This window comes from Strongylocentrotus purpuratus, unplaced genomic scaffold (genome assembly GCF_000002235.5).
Source record: "Strongylocentrotus purpuratus isolate Spur 01 unplaced genomic scaffold, Spur_5.0 spur5_scaffold_19, whole genome shotgun sequence".
Lineage (NCBI taxonomy): Eukaryota > Metazoa > Echinodermata > Echinoidea > Camarodonta > Strongylocentrotidae > Strongylocentrotus > Strongylocentrotus purpuratus.
In genome coordinates, this window is record NW_022145604.1 from 1,555,003 (window position 1) to 1,575,064 (window position 20,062).

At 38.9% G+C, this 20,062-nt stretch overlaps 1 pseudogene; it reads left to right on the top strand.

Annotated features, from left to right (window-relative positions):
* Positions 1-775: 775 nt before the first annotated feature.
* Positions 776-14,484, top strand: LOC115925948 (annotated as a pseudogene).
* The last annotated feature ends 5,578 nt before the right edge of the window (positions 14,485-20,062 follow it).

Sequence of the window (20,062 nt, forward strand, 5' to 3'; positions counted from 1 at the left end):
GTAAAAACGCGTCAAAACGCGTCATATGAGAACAGATACATGATTTGTATGTTCATTATGGCCCGAATTCACAAAGGAGGTTTGTCGACAAACTGAGGTTTTCGTGCTTCATATGACGCGTTTCGACGCGTTTTTACAAACCAGGTTTGTAAAAAAAAAACGCGTCAGAACGCGTCATATGACGTTCATAAACCTCAGTTTGTCGACAAACCTCCTTTGTGAATTCGGGCCATAATGAACACATAAATCATGTATCTGTTCTTTTGTCAATAAATCATGCATATATAATAATACAAATGAGATCGAACAAATATATAAATATGAATACAAAAGCCTCATTGTGTCAAGAAGTTTGCTTACATTTAATTTGTGAAAAACTCTAAAATTGTACAATTCAAAAACCTGCAATTTGACACTTTTTCGATTAATTCTTGCACACTAAATAAAAAGTGAATTTGTTCAAGTATACAGTTTTTTTTTATGGTTTTGAAATATGTCAGATTAGTGCCCACACATGCCCATTGGAGTAATTTAGATTAATATTTCAGGAAATTTTGCTCAATTTCCTTTCGCTTGCCTCCTAAAAAGGTAATCACTGTGTAGTGTTCATATTATTAGACGAGTGGTAGCGAAAAGTAATTATCATTACAAAGGCATATTTCCCTTTGAAAGTGGTTGGTTAGCTAGTTTGCAGCTAGGCAGGAATCTTTTGTCTACGTACCTGCTCCAGTTATTAAGCACATGTCTGACATATCTTCTACTGGTGGTATCGAAGATGGTACAAAGGGAATGAGCTTGATATGACTCCAGCTCTTTAAACTTCTTGCTGTGATTGAGATATAATCATTGGGTGTGGTTCGTGAGTAGCGTGGTGTAGACGGTCACGTAGATTACTCCATGTAAGAGTACTATAAATCCCAATATAGGCATCAGCTTTGCCTATTCCGTTCTAAATATTTTTTCCTGTGATCTTGGAAGAAAGATGGAGGTCCTTATACAGTTACTGACCATGTTACTATGTTCATTTTCTCTGGTTCACTGCAAGCCTGTGGAAGTGGAAGAGAACTGGAAAGGGTCACCAAAGAAACAGTCGGTAAGCTAACGGACTTGAAAAAGTACTTTCAAAGTTATCATTATTACATTTATATGATGGTATGGCCTGATGTGTTTGTATATGTATAAACTGTTTTCAAGAGTGAACGAATTAAATTTGTCGATAAACCTGTGTGAACATCCACTTATGTATAAATTCGGTTTAATTACATTCGGTCTGATTTGATAGTACTTCACCATCAAATCTGCCGGGTGAAAAAGGGTCATACCGCGAGGTTGTGTTTATTTTTTAATGTAACCGCGTAATCAAGTGATTGAAGTAGAGTAATATAATATGTATTATAAAATGTATTTCAATAGTAAGGAAATAACTGAAAACGATTTTATGAATGCTGAAATCAACAACGTTGATAGATAAAGTTGTAGAAAATAGAATAAAATTGAAATGACCGATTGAGATGGAAATCGGTAATAACTAACAGGTTTGTATCACCCATTTTTAATATTTCATCAGATTTTACAAGCTCGGCCGATGGACTTTAGGGATGAGATTTACGTGAGCAAAAGGAATGCATTTGGAAGTAAGTTTCTGTCTCCATTTTTGATGTTTCCCGGACTATTTTAAAACAAGTTGCTTTTGACGCCCGCTATATCACAATACTTTCACATTGAACACCACCCCGAAATTAAATGAAATTAATTAAGACTTATATTACTTAAAGTCCAAGTCCACTCCAAAAATGCTGAATTTGCTTTTAAAGGATGCAGAAAAACAATAGAAACAGAGCAAAAAAGATTTGAGTAAAATCTGATGACTAATAAAGAAATTATGAATTTTTGAAAAAGTATGGAACAATGGAAATCACTACATGTATTGCCAATTTGTTTATCATTTTGTGACGTCATTGCCTCACTATTTTTCAATTGCTTTATATATTTTATCCCATTAATTTCCCGCACCCCGCAAATCTTAATTTTCCCACGCCTTTGCGTAATTTTCAAAGTTTTTCATGTCATTAAAAATTCAAACCTCTCTTATTAGTTATCAGATTTGGCTAAAACTTTTTTTGATTGGTTTGTCCGCTTTGTTTGCTTTTATTGAAAGTAAGTTATTTTTGGAGTGGACTTTGTATAGATATTCTGTATTATTAATTTATTTTTGATAGATAATTTGCATTTACATTTTTCAGAAGTTCATATGATTTGATAAGTCCCTATGTAGTAAAGTAAACAAATTAGATAATAAGAATAGCGAAAGTTTGAAATAATCGGACTAATATAGAAATAAGAAAGTTTTTTATGAAAGTTTGAAAAATTAGATTCCTATAAATTGTATGTTAATCTCAAATTGGCAGTTTGGTGGATTATGACGAAGTCAATCATAATTACTCTTCTGTTTGTCCTTTACACAAAATATCGTTAGTTCCTGTTTTCCCCTAATTGCATTCTCCCTTGGGGCTCTACTCAAGGCATATCATTTACAACATAACAGTATTGGTACTCTAATCAGAATAGACCATCCCGAGTCATCACTGTTGAACATTTGGAAATTCTAGTAATTTGTTTGTGTTAGGAAAATTGGGGAACTGTAACAAATTCATAACTTTCTCTCAATTTTTGTCAAATTTCATCCAAAATTTAGCCCGTGTACTTTTCTGATTTTTAAGATCTTTCCTCAAGAGTTTTTTGCTATTTCAACGTTGGATTTTCTGTTAACATTTCCCCACTTAACTGTTACAGCATAAATAAATCCCCTACCATCTAGCAACATGACCAAATTGAAATATGTTATGGAAGCTGGGGGTATTTCACAAAGATCCTAAATTGGACTTAACAATGATGGAAAGGCGTTAGCATCTTTGCAAAAGTTACTAAGGCATAACATGTTGATTCAAATCATTCATATTTTCTATTATCATGGGAAATTTCATGTTCTTGATGCGGAATTTATGAAAAGTCTAAAATAAATATATTTCATTATAAAGCTGCAAATGGCTCTCCATAATATTTAAGTCCAATTACGTTCAACTTGGAATCTTTGTGAAACACCCCTGTATTGGATTTTCCCCGTTGGTATTTCCATACAAGGTGCAAGTGCATAGTTCTCTTCAATCTTGTGCTCATTCATTCATTCAGATTGCATACCGCCTGGCACTGACGTCCCAGGGTTCCGCTGTGCAACTAGTCAAGAGTGCATCCCTTTGAGTCTGGTGTGTGATGGCGTCAATGATTGCGACTACGACGCCTACGACGAGACCGAGGAATCATGTAAGGTAGTCCAATGCGACGGGTTTCTCTGCCGTGATGGGGCGTGTCTTCTGACCGAGTTCGTGTGTGACGGCACCTATGATTGTAGAGACGGGATGGTAAGCATGAATCTCGGCTCCGATATTTCGTAAAAGAGCAAGCTCAAACTATATTGTCCCAAACGTTACCGAACACAACTCAGAATTTAGTAATAAGCCCGTTCGTAAATACTATGCGCATGGGCAGATAAAGGTTATTTGTAACTAAATTGTAAAACCCATCGAGACGAATACTGGTATCGTGCTCATGAAAGTTACGTTATCAGTATTCATTTATGCACAGACAGTACACTTATCTGATACACAGGTCACATGTGGAAGAATTCTTCTCAAGAGGCATTCTAAAATGAACAAGTGGGACGTATCCATCGTGTAAAAGATCTGTGGATATTTTGAGGTCATGCGTTCCGATGCTATTTACAAACTGGCTTTAATATTGTATTGATATATCTATTAATGCTTTCCCCGAGACCAAATAAAGTGTAATGACACAATCGATGTAAGTTAGTGCTTACAATTCCATAATACTTTGTAAGGTATGCGACATCTAAAAAACAATATACATGTTATATTGAAGGATGACATAATTTATCACAATCTCCTTTTTCACATTAAATAAAAAGGCTCTATATCATTTCTCTTTGTACTTTGAAGCCTCTTGTGCCTAGTCTTTGGCACAATTAAAACAGTTTAATGCAAAATGAGTAATGGTATTTCAGTGGAGAATAAAGGTAAAGACTAATCGTGGGTATATTAAACCCCTGATAAAAAATAAATAGTATAGATTGGACTTTAAAAGTGTTATTTTCCTGCATGGAACCTCTCCCCCCCTAAAAAACAATATTTTTTCCGCCGTAATGTTCATGTCTGAAATAATATTCTGCGGCTAGCCTTCACCCGATCCCCTCTTCACAGAACGTTTTTGAAAGACCGGTGTGATTCTTGAAAATCATTTTCTGTGAGAAAGAAAACAGAAGTTTGTTGGATATTTCATAAAAGGACGAAAACATGATTTTCCTCCTATCATCATTTTCCTCATTGCATCATTCACTTTCTATACTAGGATGAGATGGAATGTAGCCTGAACCAGTGCAGTGCTGATGATCAGTTTCAGTGCCGAAGCGGACGATGTATACCTCACTTCTGGCGGTGTGACATGCTCGAGGACTGTCAGGCCGGGGAGGACGAGTTAGAATGCGAACACAATCAATGCCAAGGGGACGAGTTCCGCTGTGACACAGGGGCTTGTGTCATCCGCATTTGGGTGTGCGACGGACAGGTAGGTACTGGATGAATTTAAAGGCCATCTGTACTAGTTCGACCAGAAGGGATTAGACCACCTAGCGAGGTCACTGACAGGCGGCTATCTCATCAACTGAGCTCTCAATAAACATACGAAAAAAGGATCACGGGGGACCAACATGCACCGATTGGGGAAGTTATCTATATAGATAAAGCAAATAGATACAATTAGTACAGTGGGGCTTTAAAAAACATAATCAGAAAAACAAAAAGATTAATGAATTAAAAGATTAAAGATAGTTTAAATGAACAGATTAAATGAACCCTGTTTCAAGAATATCGGCTTTTGCAACTTACTGTACACCTTCTGCGATGAAAATACTGATGTTGTTTTCGTATCTCGAGAGAGAATCGCCGTTTAATCGATGTTTTTATTTTTTCAGAATGATTGCCCGAATGCAGAGGATGAGACGGTTGGTTGTAACTTGGTACCTGCTGTCGTCTGTGATGAAGGGCTCTTCCAGTGTGGAGACCAGTCCTGTATACCTGACTATCTGGTCTGCGATGGCAATACAAATTGTCCTGGAGGTATGGGTATGGCAAATCACAATAATACCTCCTAAAAGTCATAGTCGGGTAAAATCAATAACATTGGAATGTTGACAAAAGTAAAAGTGTTATGTATTTGAATTGTATGTGTTTTTTATACGCTAGATTTTTGAGACCTCGCACATAAGTTTGTCCGACCTAGCACTACCAATCCAGGAGCGGACGCATGATTATGTATTATGTAAACGAGGGGGCATAATTCCTAGGATTTTATGACAAGAGAAAAAGGGAGAATGAAATAACTACAGGTAATATATTTGTCGGTATTAATGTACTAAAACAATTATGACAGATAACAAAATAAAGTGGTTGCACACTTTCAGTCACCTTTAGTCTAAAATTTGAAAGAGGGGGGGGGGGAGTGGGGTGTGTGGTTGTGTATTCAATTTATGCAACATGGGTTTTAAAAGAGACATAGATCACTTTTTACCATCCCTCCCTAATAAATATATATGTATATTTTTATTTTTATATACACCACTCGGAAAGTACGGATGCCCTAAGCAGTTCATAGGTCTGATAGAGTCACTACACACGGTTATGATGAATAACTTAAAGGAGGCAGGCGAAATATCCGATAACTTCCTTGTAATGCGGTGGTCACATCCCGCCGTACTTGCAAGTGCGTGCTGTCTACGTGCAAAAACGTGGGCAAAATTTGGGTATCCGTACGTGATGAGTACAGCCTCCGTACGGATTTGGGAGCACGCAGACACACCGTAGCACTTTTGGTGCACGAGGAACTTTCGCTGCGTTCGGGCTACGTTCGGGATACCGATTCACCCCAGTGCGTGTGACGCGCGTTGCCAGTACTCCCTCCCTGCCTTTGCCACACCCTCCCTACGTTTTCAAAAAAACGTGGCGGCCGTGGCCTCCCCAAAAACCGTACGGACTAAAAACACGCACGGTGGGATGTGACCAACGCTTAAATAACGGTGTAAAACAAGGATGTGTGTTGGTCCCTACGCTTATTTGGAAAGACGTCTATTACGAGCATGATATGATATGGCAATTGTATTGTATTATGTCAAGTAACAGTAAAGCATCCTATGTTACGTTAACAGGTGACGACGAGCAACAGGAATGCTGCAACGCTGACGAATTCCGCTGCCAGACCGGGCAGTGTATACCTGAACAGTATCGTTGCGACGGACTTATCCGGGACTGTCCGGCTGGTGAGGATGAGGACTGCGGATGCGGGGCGAACGAATTCCAGTGTGACACTGGGACATGTATTCCAGATATCCAGCGCTGCAATAATCAGGTGAACCGAAAAATTGAGCCCCTTTTCCTGAAACAATACCTATTTTGTTTCTTCTTCGAATCATTGGGTAGCCAAGGGTCGACTAAGATCGCTCAGAAAGGTGGATATTATCTTCGAGGAATCACTTTTAGAAATTCCGCCGACCCCCTTTTTGTGGCTACAGAATGGAGAGGGTACGTGGATTGGTGTTAAAGGAGCTGGGGACGGCAGTTTCACAAACAGGGTTCCAACTTTATGAAGGAAAAAAAGGGAGAAGCAATTCCTCGAAAACTAAAAGAAACATACACCCCAACCCCCCCCCCCCCCCCAAAAAAAAAAAAAAAAAAAAAAAGGCCAACAGAGACAGACTGATATTAAAGGATGTTAAATATTTCTTACGTAGATCATTGTCTGGCCTTCTCAAAAAATCTTTTTCAAACAGTTGAAGAAGTTGAAAATCTTTATCACTGTCTTGTTTATAATTTCTTACTTTTACCATAGTAAATCTTTCATTCTCTCTCCTATTTATAGATTGACTGTGGTGACGGATCTGATGAAGCAAGTTGTCCTATCATTGATCGTGTATGTATAACGGTTGGTACTGTCCAGTGTACGTATGGACATGTGTGTGCTGTACTCTGCAATGGTGTCCGGGAGTGCCCTGTCAATGGTGAGCAGACTGAACAGTACCATATACCGGAGCACTTATCGATGGTTTAGTGACACAAAGACGTAACTCTATATTTGCCAAAATGAGTATTTGATATCAGAATGTTTAGAAAAATGTGGGCTTTCCAGGAAACCAAAGACTTAACTCCACCCAACAACACATTGAAGTCAATGGCTAGTGAAACATATACTTAATACCCAAGTGCTCAGTGAGACATAAACCACTTTTATTAAAAATGGCCAAAATGGAGTTATGTCTTTGTATCACTGACCCATCGATATATTTTATTTGAGTTGTGCATTTGAAAGCAGTATAAGTTTATCGTGTTTATGAGTAGCTATTAGGGACTTTTAAATTTCCACGACGAGAGCGTGGACTACCGCGTGTGACATTGTGTTAAGGCACTGGGCCGTGCCCGGCAGGGCCTTAAAAGGACGTCACATTACCTTCAAAGGATGTCACACGTGGCGGTCCACGTTCTCGTCATGTAAATATAAAAGTCCCTAATCAATAAACGACAACACCATCAACAAAAATAAGAATTACTATTACTGCTCCCACTACTACTATTAACACTGCCACTACCATCACCACCACCACCACCACCATCACCACCACCACCACCACAACCACTACTTCTTCCACCCTTACTATTACTACTTCTATCACCGTATTTATGCCCCCCCCCCACTTTCCCCTTTGTATTGTGTCTAATTGTGGTAAAAATATTTGAACACAGGTGAAGACGAAATCGGATGTCCGCTCACCAACTGCCAGCCATCCGAGTTTGAATGCACAAACGGACAATGCCTACCAGCATCGGATAAGTGTGACGGCTACCCGCGTTGTTCCGGCGGGGAAGACGAAATCGGATGTCAGCTGTCCAATTGCCAGCCATCCGAGTTTGAATGTGGAAACGGACAATGCCTACCAGCATCGGATAAGTGTGACGGCTACCCGCGTTGTTCCGGCGGGGAAGACGAAATCGGATGTCGGCTAACCAACTGCCAGCCATCCGAGTTTGAATGTGGAAACGGACAATGCCTACCAGCATCGGATAAATGTGACGGCTACCCGCATTGTTCCGGCGGGGAAGACGAAATCGGATGTCAGCTGTCCAACTGCCAGCTATCCGAGTTTGAATGCGCAAACGGACAATGCCTACCAGCATCGGATAAGTGTGACGGCTACCCGCATTGTACTGGTGGGGAGGATGAAATCGGATGTCAGCTGACGAACTGCCAGCCATCCGAGTTTGAATGCAAAGACGGCAAGTGTATACCCGCTTCGGATAAATGTGACGGGTATCCGCATTGCTCCGGCGGGGAAGACGAAACGGATTGTTCCCTGTCAAACACGTCGCCGGTTGAATGTGGACCACCTTTGACCTTTGAATGCCCGGATGGGACTTGTATATCGTCTGACCTCCTATGTAACGGACAGGTATGGATACAAACAGAACTATGGCGCCATAATATATTGTATTTCATGTAACACGAATGAATGTGGTGGTGGTTATTTTACCTGACTGCTAAGAAAGCATAAATGCTTGTAAGTAAGCAACCAGACGGCCGACGGCTTTAGGTCCTCTCCGAGGGACCTGGTAATGAGGATTAATGCTTTACCAAATGGCACTAGCGCATCGACTTGGTTTCGAACCCGGTTCACCGGATCACGAGACCACTGCTCTACCGATTGAGCTATCGCGCCTCCTCAATGCAAACCATATATTTCAATTTATTCGAATTATAATCAAATCTAAACCCTATTGATGGAGAGAAAAATGAACCATCCTTGTTATATAGCAATATGAAGAGAAAAGCTTTCGTATAAAGTGTTGCACAATACCTACATATCAGAAAGTTTAACTTTGATGTTTGACCTTATAGCACAAGGTTGCGTATTTTAGAAATTGCGTTTTGACTTTAGGAGTTCTATTTCAACACTAACATTGATTTAAGAACCCTCTATAGTCAGAACTGCCAACTAATGTTGTGTACATAATTATGTAGTTTAATACATAACTGAATAAGCATGAGCCTCTTCCCCGGGTTGATTAAACTTTCATTCTGATACAATTATTTTGTTCTTCAATTTTCAGCCTGATTGTCCGTACAGTGATGCGGACGAACAGCCTGGTAACTGCCGGATCATTTCTGCATGTTCGCCTAATCAATTCGAGGTGAGTCGAAACCTAACCCGGGGGGTGTTTCACAAAGACGAAGATCGACTTTAAGTTGGACTTAACGATGGCAGGCTGTTCATACCATTGTTTGCTCTCGTCATTTACTGGCATTTGTCTCTCAAAAACGTACAAATCATGGTAACAAATCTACAAACCGTTTTAATATTTATTCCTAAATATCAAGAGTTACCGTTGCTTTACAACAGAAAATTATTTCTTGATATCAAGAAAAGGGAATAAAAGTTAAAACAGCGCGTTCAAGATGAATTTCTGCACAACTCATGCTTTCGAAATCAATAATAGGAATAAATGTTAAAACGGCGCGCTCAGGATGAATTCGAGCAATACTTTTGCGTTTAAAATCAATCACTATAACAGTTCTTGATATCAAGAAATAATTTTATGTTGCAAAGCAATGTTAATTCTTGATGTCAAGAAATAGGAATAAATGTTAAAACAGCTTGCCATACGCTCGTCACGTATGAATACGTTTTCAGATGAGTAATTGTGGTGGATTTTGTTTATACCTTTACGTGATAATCCATCGAAGATAATGATATGTCCGATTCACTTGTTCCGTTTTGTCATTTTTGAACAAAACAGAATAAATTTCCAACATCAAAAATCAAGGTACACCTATAACGCGTTTCTCTTTCAGTCTGTTATTGATGTCCTTGTATCGCATCAAATGTAATATTTTCATTTTGAAATAAAGATGATTCACAGTTCTTGAAGCAATCGAAGAAATTGAGTTACAAAGCAATAAACGCACTAGGTTTACCAAATCTATGTCCTATGTCCACAGTGTGATGATAGAAGCTGTATTTACTCGGGGCTTGTCTGCAATGACCGATATGACTGCCCGGACCAATCTGATGAAGCCGTCGAACGATGCGGATTTAGTGAGTATACGATTATAGTGATGTATCCAATATTCAAGTGTAGGAGGGAGGGGTGGGTGAAAATTAACAACAATCGTCAAAAGGTCTTCCAATAGATCAGTTCACGGTAAGCACATGTCCTAAATGACCCGAATATCCATATATCTTCAAAACATGAAGAGGTCCCACTTTGATTTGTACATTTTGAAATAATCACTCCAACTGCGATGCCGATGGAGGTGCTACATAAATAGCCTTTGTTTCCCCTTTTCAAAGAATACTTCCACATGTGTATCATGGAGTACACTGTTTGTGCATAAATTAATAATGATTACAAAATTTTCATGAGCAAGAATTATGTAACATTTGTAACATTTGCATAAAACTGCCGTTAAAAATACGATGAATAAAATGTAGTTCCTCGATTTATAAGTTTGTTTTGTAATCTTGAGGAAGAATTGTTATATTGTGAGTTTATGTAAAAAAAGTAATAAGATGGCATATTATGTGGAATAACTAATTTTTACTTAATTAAAAAGGTGTTTGTAAAACAATAGCAAGAAGAGGAAGGATATTTTGTTAATAGAATTGTGATAGGTCCTTGTATATTGGCGCGGGAATCTGCCTGACATAGCAGTTTACGTAGGACACATCTCCGTGTATTTCATAATTTGGTCTGTAATGACCTTTATCTGCTCATGCTCATACTGCAACAACTGTGAACTAGATCATTGCCAAGCACTGATTACTGTAATGTATAGCTAATCCTTTTCTTCATAACTATGTGAATTTAATGAGAGATGTACTTCATCGTTTCGAGTGCCGTTGATTTTAAAAAAAATTCCCCCAAATTAATTAACATTGTGCTCTTTCAATCAATTCAAGTACAACAACAATGATTTTATTTTGTCCTCATTATTCAAATTCTCAAATTTTCAGATTTGTGTAACTCTGAGGACGGGTTTAGATGCCAGGATGGAAGCTGTATACCACTGTATCAAGTCTGTAATGACGTGCTCGATTGCTCAAATGGGGAGGATGAAGATAATTGCGTTTCCACTTGTAAGTGGAAAGCAGCAAAAGTATAGAGAGAAAAATCGAAAGATAGAAACTTAACAAGAGAGGGAAAGAGAGATAAGGGAGAGAGAGGGGAGAGAAGGGAGAAGGGAGAAGGGAGAAGGGAGAAGGAAGAAGGAAGAAGGAAGAAGGAAGAAGGAAGAAGGAAGAAGGGAGATATACACGGAGCTTTGAAGATTGTTACTTGTTTAATTTTAAATAATTATCCAGATGAATTAGTCTTTCGTAGGGGTAGACCAGTTTACTCGTTTATCCAATATTATTCTATAAAAATGAGAATAATCTTGCTTTGGGGTCTTGGAAAAGAGAGCAACGTCCGACTCACATGTCCCCAAATCGAAAATGTAAACAAAGTGACGTATTATATGCAATCCTATATACATAACACCATCAGGAGTTTTTGGAGGAGATACCAAAACGTTTTGAATACTAACAGTCCTATGTTGTTTGACCGTGAAGCTGTAAGTTTTAGATTCTGGTTCCATTTATATTTGCTGTTTTATAACTACAGTTTTCCTACATCGTCTAGTTCAACTTGTACGTCAACATTCCTTAGTGCAACTCGGCTAAAGCCAAGGTAACGTTAGTACCACTTTGTAGGTGCCTTGAGCTTCCCTTTGGATGAATACGTGCGCAATATAAATGTTAATATTATTATTATAATTTTCTATCAATAAACAATCTGTTTTTTCTTTCCAATCTCTCATTTGATAAGATACTAGACCCGGTATATGCCCTCCCCAGTCTAATACTGCGTACGGAGGAAACAACCACCCCGGTGTGTGCGTAGACAATTGCTTCCAGGATACAGACTGTCCAGAACCTATGAAATGCTGTGCAGCGCCCTCTGAGTGCGGTCTAACATGCACACAGGTGTTCCTTCCGGCTAATCCATTAACAGGTATTTTGTTGATTCAAAGATTGGGTGTGCTTTGGTTACGATGAGCATATCTATAAGAGTCTGGTTTGAGGAATGTTACAGGGTCTACAGTACTTATTCTCAAAAGTGGTGGCAAATACATGACGATGTGTATTCATATATAACAAAAACTTAGTATTTAAAACATCGGTATATAATAATCATTATTAAATAATGCAATGCCATTTAATTTCTATGTACATTATGTTTACAAAAATGTTTGATTACATGCAGTCATGGCGTGGATAATAATTTTTGTTTTTACACTGTCGATGCACTTTTCCTTTACATAATTTGAAACATGCATTGTTTATGAATAACTTATCTTACGTCTTTCAATTCTTTGATCCAGGGCTGACGGAACTAACGAACTTAATTGAGATCCTTCAGGACGATCTAAATATCATCAATAATGAAGGTGAATATATTTTTTTTTAATCACCTATGATAAAATATTTGAAACATATATTATGGTGGTGATCCTAAATATCCCGCTGCGACAATTTTTCCGCCTCTTTTTTTCAAAAGTAGAGGGTAATGTTTGCGATTCCGTTTCAAGTTAAAGTAAGTGTAGTGAAAGGTCCAACTTTGAATTTGTTCGGTTAGTGTAGGAAATTAACCGCGGAGCATTTGATGCCTGAGCGTGTGGTGTCTTGCGACTACAGCAATTGATCCTGACATCGAAGCTTTCATATATGCCAACAAGTGTGAAAAAAATTACTGAACAAAAATATGAAACTTATATTGGAGGTGTAGCAAATTTCATTCTGTGCCAACTTTTACAAATTTGGAGAAATTGTAAGTGTAAGTCAAATTTATTATAATAAACGTCTGCAGTTTTAAGGACATAATTCTGTTTGATATTACGATAGTATTTATTATCACCATTTAATTCACTTTATTCCATCTTTGTTTATGTAGTTGCGATCCTTGCAGACGATGTAGGCGGTATAGAAACAAGATTAGGAGCCCTTGAAACAGATTCACAACTACTGAGACAAGATGTGGATATCCTCAAACAACAAGCAAATGAAAACAACCAACCTTACGCACCGCAAGAAGTCCAACCATATGAACCAGAAGCTGTTCAACCTTACGCACCGCAAGAAGTCCAACCATATGAACCAGAAGCTGTTCAACCTTACGCACCGCAAGAAGTCCAACCATATGAACCAGAAGCTGTTCAACCTTACGCACCGCAAGAAGTCCAACCATATGAACCAGAAGCTGTTCAACCGTACGAACCCCAAAATGTCCGACCGTACGAACCGCAAGATGTTCGACCGCCCGAACCACAAAATGTCCGACCGTATGAACCGCAAGATGTCCGACCGCCCGAACCACAAAATGTCCGACCGTACGAACCGCAAGATGTTCGACCGCCCGAACCACAAAATGTCCGACCGTATGAACCGCAAGATGTCCGACCGCCCGAACCACAAAATGTCCGACCGTACGAACCGCAAGATGTCCGACCGCCCGAACCACAAAATGTCCGACCGTACGAACCACAAGACGTCCGACCGCCCGAACCACAAAATGTCCGACCATACGAACCGCAAGATGTCCGACCGCCCGAACCACAAAATGTCCGACCGTACGAACCGCAAGATGTCCGACCGCCCGAACCACAAAATGTCCGACCGTACGAACCGCAAGACGTCCGCCCGCCCGAACCACAAAATGTCCGACCGTACGAACCGCAAAATGTCCGACCGTACGAACCGCAAGATGTCCGACCGCCCGAACCACAAAATGTCCGACCGTACGAACCACAAGACGTGCGACCGCCCGAACCACAAAATGTCCGACCGTACGAACCACAAGACGTCCGACCGCCCGAACCACAAAATGTCCGACCGTACGAACCGCAAGATGTCCGACCACCCGAACCACAAAATGTCCGACCTTACGAACCACAAGATGTCCGACCTTACGAACCACAAGAAGTCAGACCGTACGAACCACAAGACGTCAGGCCTTACGAAACGCATAATGCCCGACCTTAATAACCACAAGACGTCCAACCTTCAAAACACAGGATGTCTGACCTTACGAACCACAGGACGTTGGGCCCTAAGATCCATACATTGCCCGACCCTAAAAGACGTTTTCTGTGGGGTTTTCGCCAATATTAAAAAGATATTAACTATTGGAAATAAATTTATATTGTAAGCTACAAATCATCCAAATAATATGAAGAACGGTATTGAGCTTCAGAGAATTTGAGAAAACATAAATAAAATAATGACCTATCAAGAGGATGAGCTATTTTGATTCAAGCTTAAAGGTAATACAAAGTTTTGGTAAATTTTGAAAATTGGGTGGATAGTGATTCTTTACAATTTTTATATATTTGGATGCCCCTGTGGATGAATTATAAGCACAACAATTTTTAGCCCCTAAAACACTTCTGCTTTTGAGAAAAATGGAATATAAAAATTTACCGGTGCTCCCGGTAGATTTTAATCAATTTCAAATAGCGCCTACGGCCGTACAATAGTAGCTGCGACCATGAACATCTCAGAATATGTAGTTGTGATATATAATTTTCAAACGGTAATAGCTAATCGGTTGATTTCTGTCAAGAAATATTGTTTTATAGGTTTATTAATATCTTGACCTTGAGAGGGAGCTATAAAGAGTTGATTATTGACATTTTCATAACTTTAGACTCGATTGCAACCGCGAAAATGATCACTAAATATTGTCGGATCGCATATGCTTCCAATATTTGTATTTGAACCAAATTCATGACCTCATACCAAAACTTTGTATTACCTTTAAAATTCTACAACCACAGCAACATATGACACGTCTGACAACAACCTGAATGATTTGTACACATCCAATCAAAATATAAGTCAATGCCAAATTATTTCAGTATTAGCACTATACATTGTAACTTCATTTTTATTTAGGTAATTAATATTAATCAGACGAAATAAACCTGCAAAATTATATATTTAAAAAATATCAATTGCACTCAATGGTTTGAAATTACTTGAATGAAAATAAAATTTTAAGGTTATAGTTTTTAACTTTTGAAATAAAAGAATATTCCTTGTTTGGCACCAGTCTACGTACGCCATCATAGACCTATATCATGTTAGTTGTTATGATTGTATCACATCATTCTGTGTTAGCTTTGTTAGATTTCAGTAATTATTTTTATGACTAAAATCAAGTGTCATTTTATTGATTGTATTAATTTTGCAAAAAAGAGATTTGTTTGGATATAATTGATGGACACTTCCATTGATGGATTACAAATTAAAAGTGAAATTTGATTTCACTCTAAACTTGGTAAATCGATTGTAGTTTTGTCAAATGCTTTCCTTACTTTTTCACCCCGTGGATGTTCCTTCAACATGAAGTTTCCCTAAATGTTACCTTAATCAAGAGATATGCCAGTTCCAGGGCCCTCTACATGTCCGGGTCATATAGGAGGGGGGGGGGGAATTTTTCTTTCCCTCCTGAAAAAGGACGTTAACCAAGTACAGTAATGCAACAAAATTGGAAAAATATCATGAAAGGGAGGATAAAATGAAAAAGGAGGTCGTGGAGAATGTTAAAATGAATTAAATTGTTCTGGCATGTTGAGATATAAGGAGAGTGAAAGGGAGAAAATAGATAACGGGTGTGAGAATGAACGAGCGGGAGAGGAACAAAGGATGATGAGAGAGAGAAAGAGAGAGAGAGAGAGAGACAGACAGACAGACAGAAGGAAAGAAAGAAGGGTGAACAAGGAGAGAGTGGAAGTGAAAATGAAAGAGTGGGAATAATGGAAAAGAGAGCGATGGATGTATGGCAATGGAAATATCATAGTGCAGTAAAAGCCAGAGGAAAAATACATATAACGGATAAAAGTATAAAGACAAAAACGTGGTATAAATGATAACACCTAGAATTGATTACAAGTTTTCATGATCATCAAAAATGTTGCAAGTCCCCAGGGATACTCGGACCTGCCGCACCGTAAAGTTACCGTCCTATTTGATTAATATTTCATTTCAGAGTATATATGTCCATTGATACATTTGTTGTTTAATATTGTGGTGGGTGTCGGGCCCATTTCAGGAAGAGTATTCTCCCCCCCCCCTTTTTTTGGGGGGGGGGGCTAAGGGGATATGGGGGACATTAGGGACTTGGGATCCTAAAATTAACTTTTTACATGTGCCTCGTTTAACTTCATTTATAATCAGTATTTTGCGGGTGGGGGCTTTGCGGGATGGGGGCTTTAGCCCCTAACCCCTCCCCATCTACAACCGCTACTGATGGATGTAGGTGTTTAGCAAATTAGGACTTAATAATAACTTGGTTCTTAAATACTAAATGTTGCTGCTGTCAGAGAAAAATCAGTACGAGTAAACAAACTTCCGTGTATTCTTTGATTTCTTTCTGTTGATTCAAGCCTTATTCGCTCTATCCCGCTAGCAGCAGGTGCAGAGCGTGGTAATCGAGTAGGTATGTAAATATTCAAACTAGCCTGATGAGACGATTATATATGCTAATGCCTGATTTACAAGGGGCAGACGTAAGTATTAGTGTGAGAGGTTTCGTAATCCTTTATGGAATTAAGCGTATGGGGGAGGAGATTCAGGAAACGTGTTTTTAATGAGAATTTCTGCATAATAATAATAATTTTGTTTGAAGTCGTAGAAAAATGAAAATCAGTTATTTACATAGAGAAAATGAACAAGATAAACAAATTAAGTGTGGTACTGATTTGATTCCTTTGCGTTGTCCTGTCATTTTTGTTCTCTTCCTTTGCATCTTCTGTTTCTTGCATTATTCTTTTCCATCCTTTTCATTATTTTGTCCTTCACCATTCGAGATCTTTCAGGGGCACGTTCCCCTCCCCACCCCTTGAAGCTTCCCCTCTGATCGTAGGACACGATGAAGCGAGCATTAACATTAATTGCATCGAATGCATTATACCTGTAAAAATCCCTACACATGTTCGTAAACTATTATACCAAAGAACATTTTTCACTTTAATTGTTGTCCTTTTTTTAACATACTACAGATTTATGTGGAAATTATTTCACCAACCCATGCTGGACGTCGAAGTCTTACAAGCTTAAAGAGAAGGTTGAGTTCTAGGGGGAAGTGAAAAATAACTTGTGAGCGTTTTCATTTTTATTATGACAATGTGGAAGAACATCAGAGAAAAAATGGTCCCTGAAAAGCATGGCACTTCAAATGACTCCATATTCTAAATATGGCATAAAACAGCTTGAAAATGAGGGCCTCATTTTTATGCCACATGTTTGTGTAGTCCCGTATACATCTTTCTGTGCACAGTGCCTGTTACTTTTACCAAGACTGGGACAAATATCTTATCATTTTGATGATTCCAGGACCTTGCAGCAGCAATACACACCAATACTTATATATATGCTACTTGATCAACCTTTTCTGATTGATTCCACACCGTTTCTCTGACCAGGGGGGTATTTCACAAAGATCTTAAAGTCAAACCTAACTCTAAGTCTTAAACATTATGGAGAGCCATTTGTAGCCTTAAAATAAAAGATATTCAAAAGCAAAAATTCAAGTTTTTTGGACTCTTTATAAATTCCACATCAAGAACATGAAATCTCCTTGATAATACAAAATATGAATGATTTGAATCAACATTTTATGCCTTTAAAAATAACTTTTACAAATTTATTTTCATATATGCTAACAGCTTTCAATAACTGTTAAGTCCAACCTAGAGATGAGTTCAACTTAGGATCTTTGTAAAAACACCCCCCCCCCCCAGAACTCGTGGTGAAGCGGTACCAGCACAAATCAGAATAGATTGAAGTTGATAGAAACGGTGCAGCCGATCAAACTAGGCAGCCATTAGTTTAATGATAAATTGAGAACATCTGGTAAAATGGGTCAAATGTGCTAAAGATTTAGATATCTCTGTTTAATGTTAATTCTTTGATGTTCCTGTACAAATCATCACTGATATTAAAAATAGCTAAATAGCATCAACGAATAATTCAGAAGGAGGAAGTACAAAGGTTAAACAACGATTAATTCACACGCAGTATTTTTTTTCTCTCTCCCTCTATTAACGGGCAACGGTTGTATAATATACAACCGTTGCCCGTTAATAGAGGGAGATATATTATAAAATATATATTATAAAATAAACTCTCTCTTTCTCTCTCCCCCCTCTCTCTCTCTCTCTCTCTCTCTCTCTCTCTATCTTTCTCTCTCTCTCTCTCTCTCCCCCTCCCAAACTGTCTTCCTCTCCATGTTTCTCTTTCCATAGACTCTCATGTTAAGGATATCATGTTCTGTAAAAACAACTCTGTAGCCAATTCTCAGATTCCTTCACCCCACCTCCCCCTCCTCCCCCTTCTCCCATCCAATGTTCTCTCGTCATATTCTCTTCTGGTATGTGAGTAACATAACTGGATTTGTCATCGTGCTAATGGCATCATGTGCTGAGACACAACAGTTGCCAGTGACGTGAGTGATGTCAAACCAGTGAGGTATCCTAACAAGGGTGTAACAGGAAAATAGAAAACTAATACAAAAACAAGTCAATTCACATAAATATTCAGTCTATATTCACATTCAAAAAAGGCATTTTGTAAAACAAAATAGAAATTAGTGATTAGTTATGGCTGGGTCTCCTTCCAACGTACAGTGTACATGTATAATGGCATGAAAGAAGAAAAAAAAATCATATACGAGTGTTCACTGCCTCGGGAGAGTCACAATGATTCTATTTTGATGTTAGAAACTGCCAATGTGATATATTTCATTACTACGGTGGGATTATAAGAAATCATCTACATGAACATTTTATTTTCACTACAACATGCTATGAGAATTACCTATTAATGAGTTTGTTTTGTCTTCTTCTTTCTCCTCTACCATCCAACCGACAAAACCTAATTCATTTAGCAGCATTACATGTGTATTCATGTATTTTTTTTGGTAAAAGCCCTGTAACGTACACCCCCTTTCCCAATCATACCCTACGTACGCCATAGACTTCATTTTATGGCAAATCTTAATTGTACAGTCGATTTACCTGTAACGTTATTAAACTGTATATGATAAACTGTAGACAGATTTGTCAGGCATGAAGTTCTAACCCACGGACAAGGCTTTAACGAGTAAATTGGCACAAACACCTGTTTACCGCTGATTAAATATTCAACAACAAAATTGTTGAGCGCCAGAACGATGAGCTCACTATTTATGAAGAAGATCGATGCTGTTATAACCACAAACGTGTTAACCGTACACGTTGTCTATTGTTGTCATGTTCATGTTTATCCACGGGGCGGGAGAGGTGAGGAGGAGGGGAGGGGGAAGGGGGAGGAGGAGGGGAGGGGAGGAGGTGAGGAGGGGAGGAGAGGTGTAGAGGGGTGGAGGGGGAGGGAGAGAGGGAATGATGGATGGATGGAAGTGAGAGCGTTAGAGAGAGAGGGGAGAGAGAAGGGGAGAAACACACACACACTCTCTACCTCTCTCTCTCTCTCACACACACACACACACACACACACCCACACACACGAACACACACATGCATAGAGGCAGACATAGATAATCAAAGGAAGAGAGGGGAGAGGGAGATTAAGAGAGAGAGAGCGAGAGAGAAAGAGAGAGAGAGAGAGAGCAAGTGTGAGAGAGAGAGAGAGAGAGAGAGAGAGAGAGAGAGAGAGAGAGAGAGGGAGAGAGAGAGCAAGAGAGACAGGCAGGGAGAGAGAGCGCGCTACTCTTCACTGTATGATATGCCAAGAGAATTATTATTAACCTGTAGATCATTAGCAGACCAGATTTCCACGAACAATTTTGGCTTCATACCACTGCTGGTAATATAATAGTGCAGCAGTGCGCTGTCTCACTCTCTCGATGCT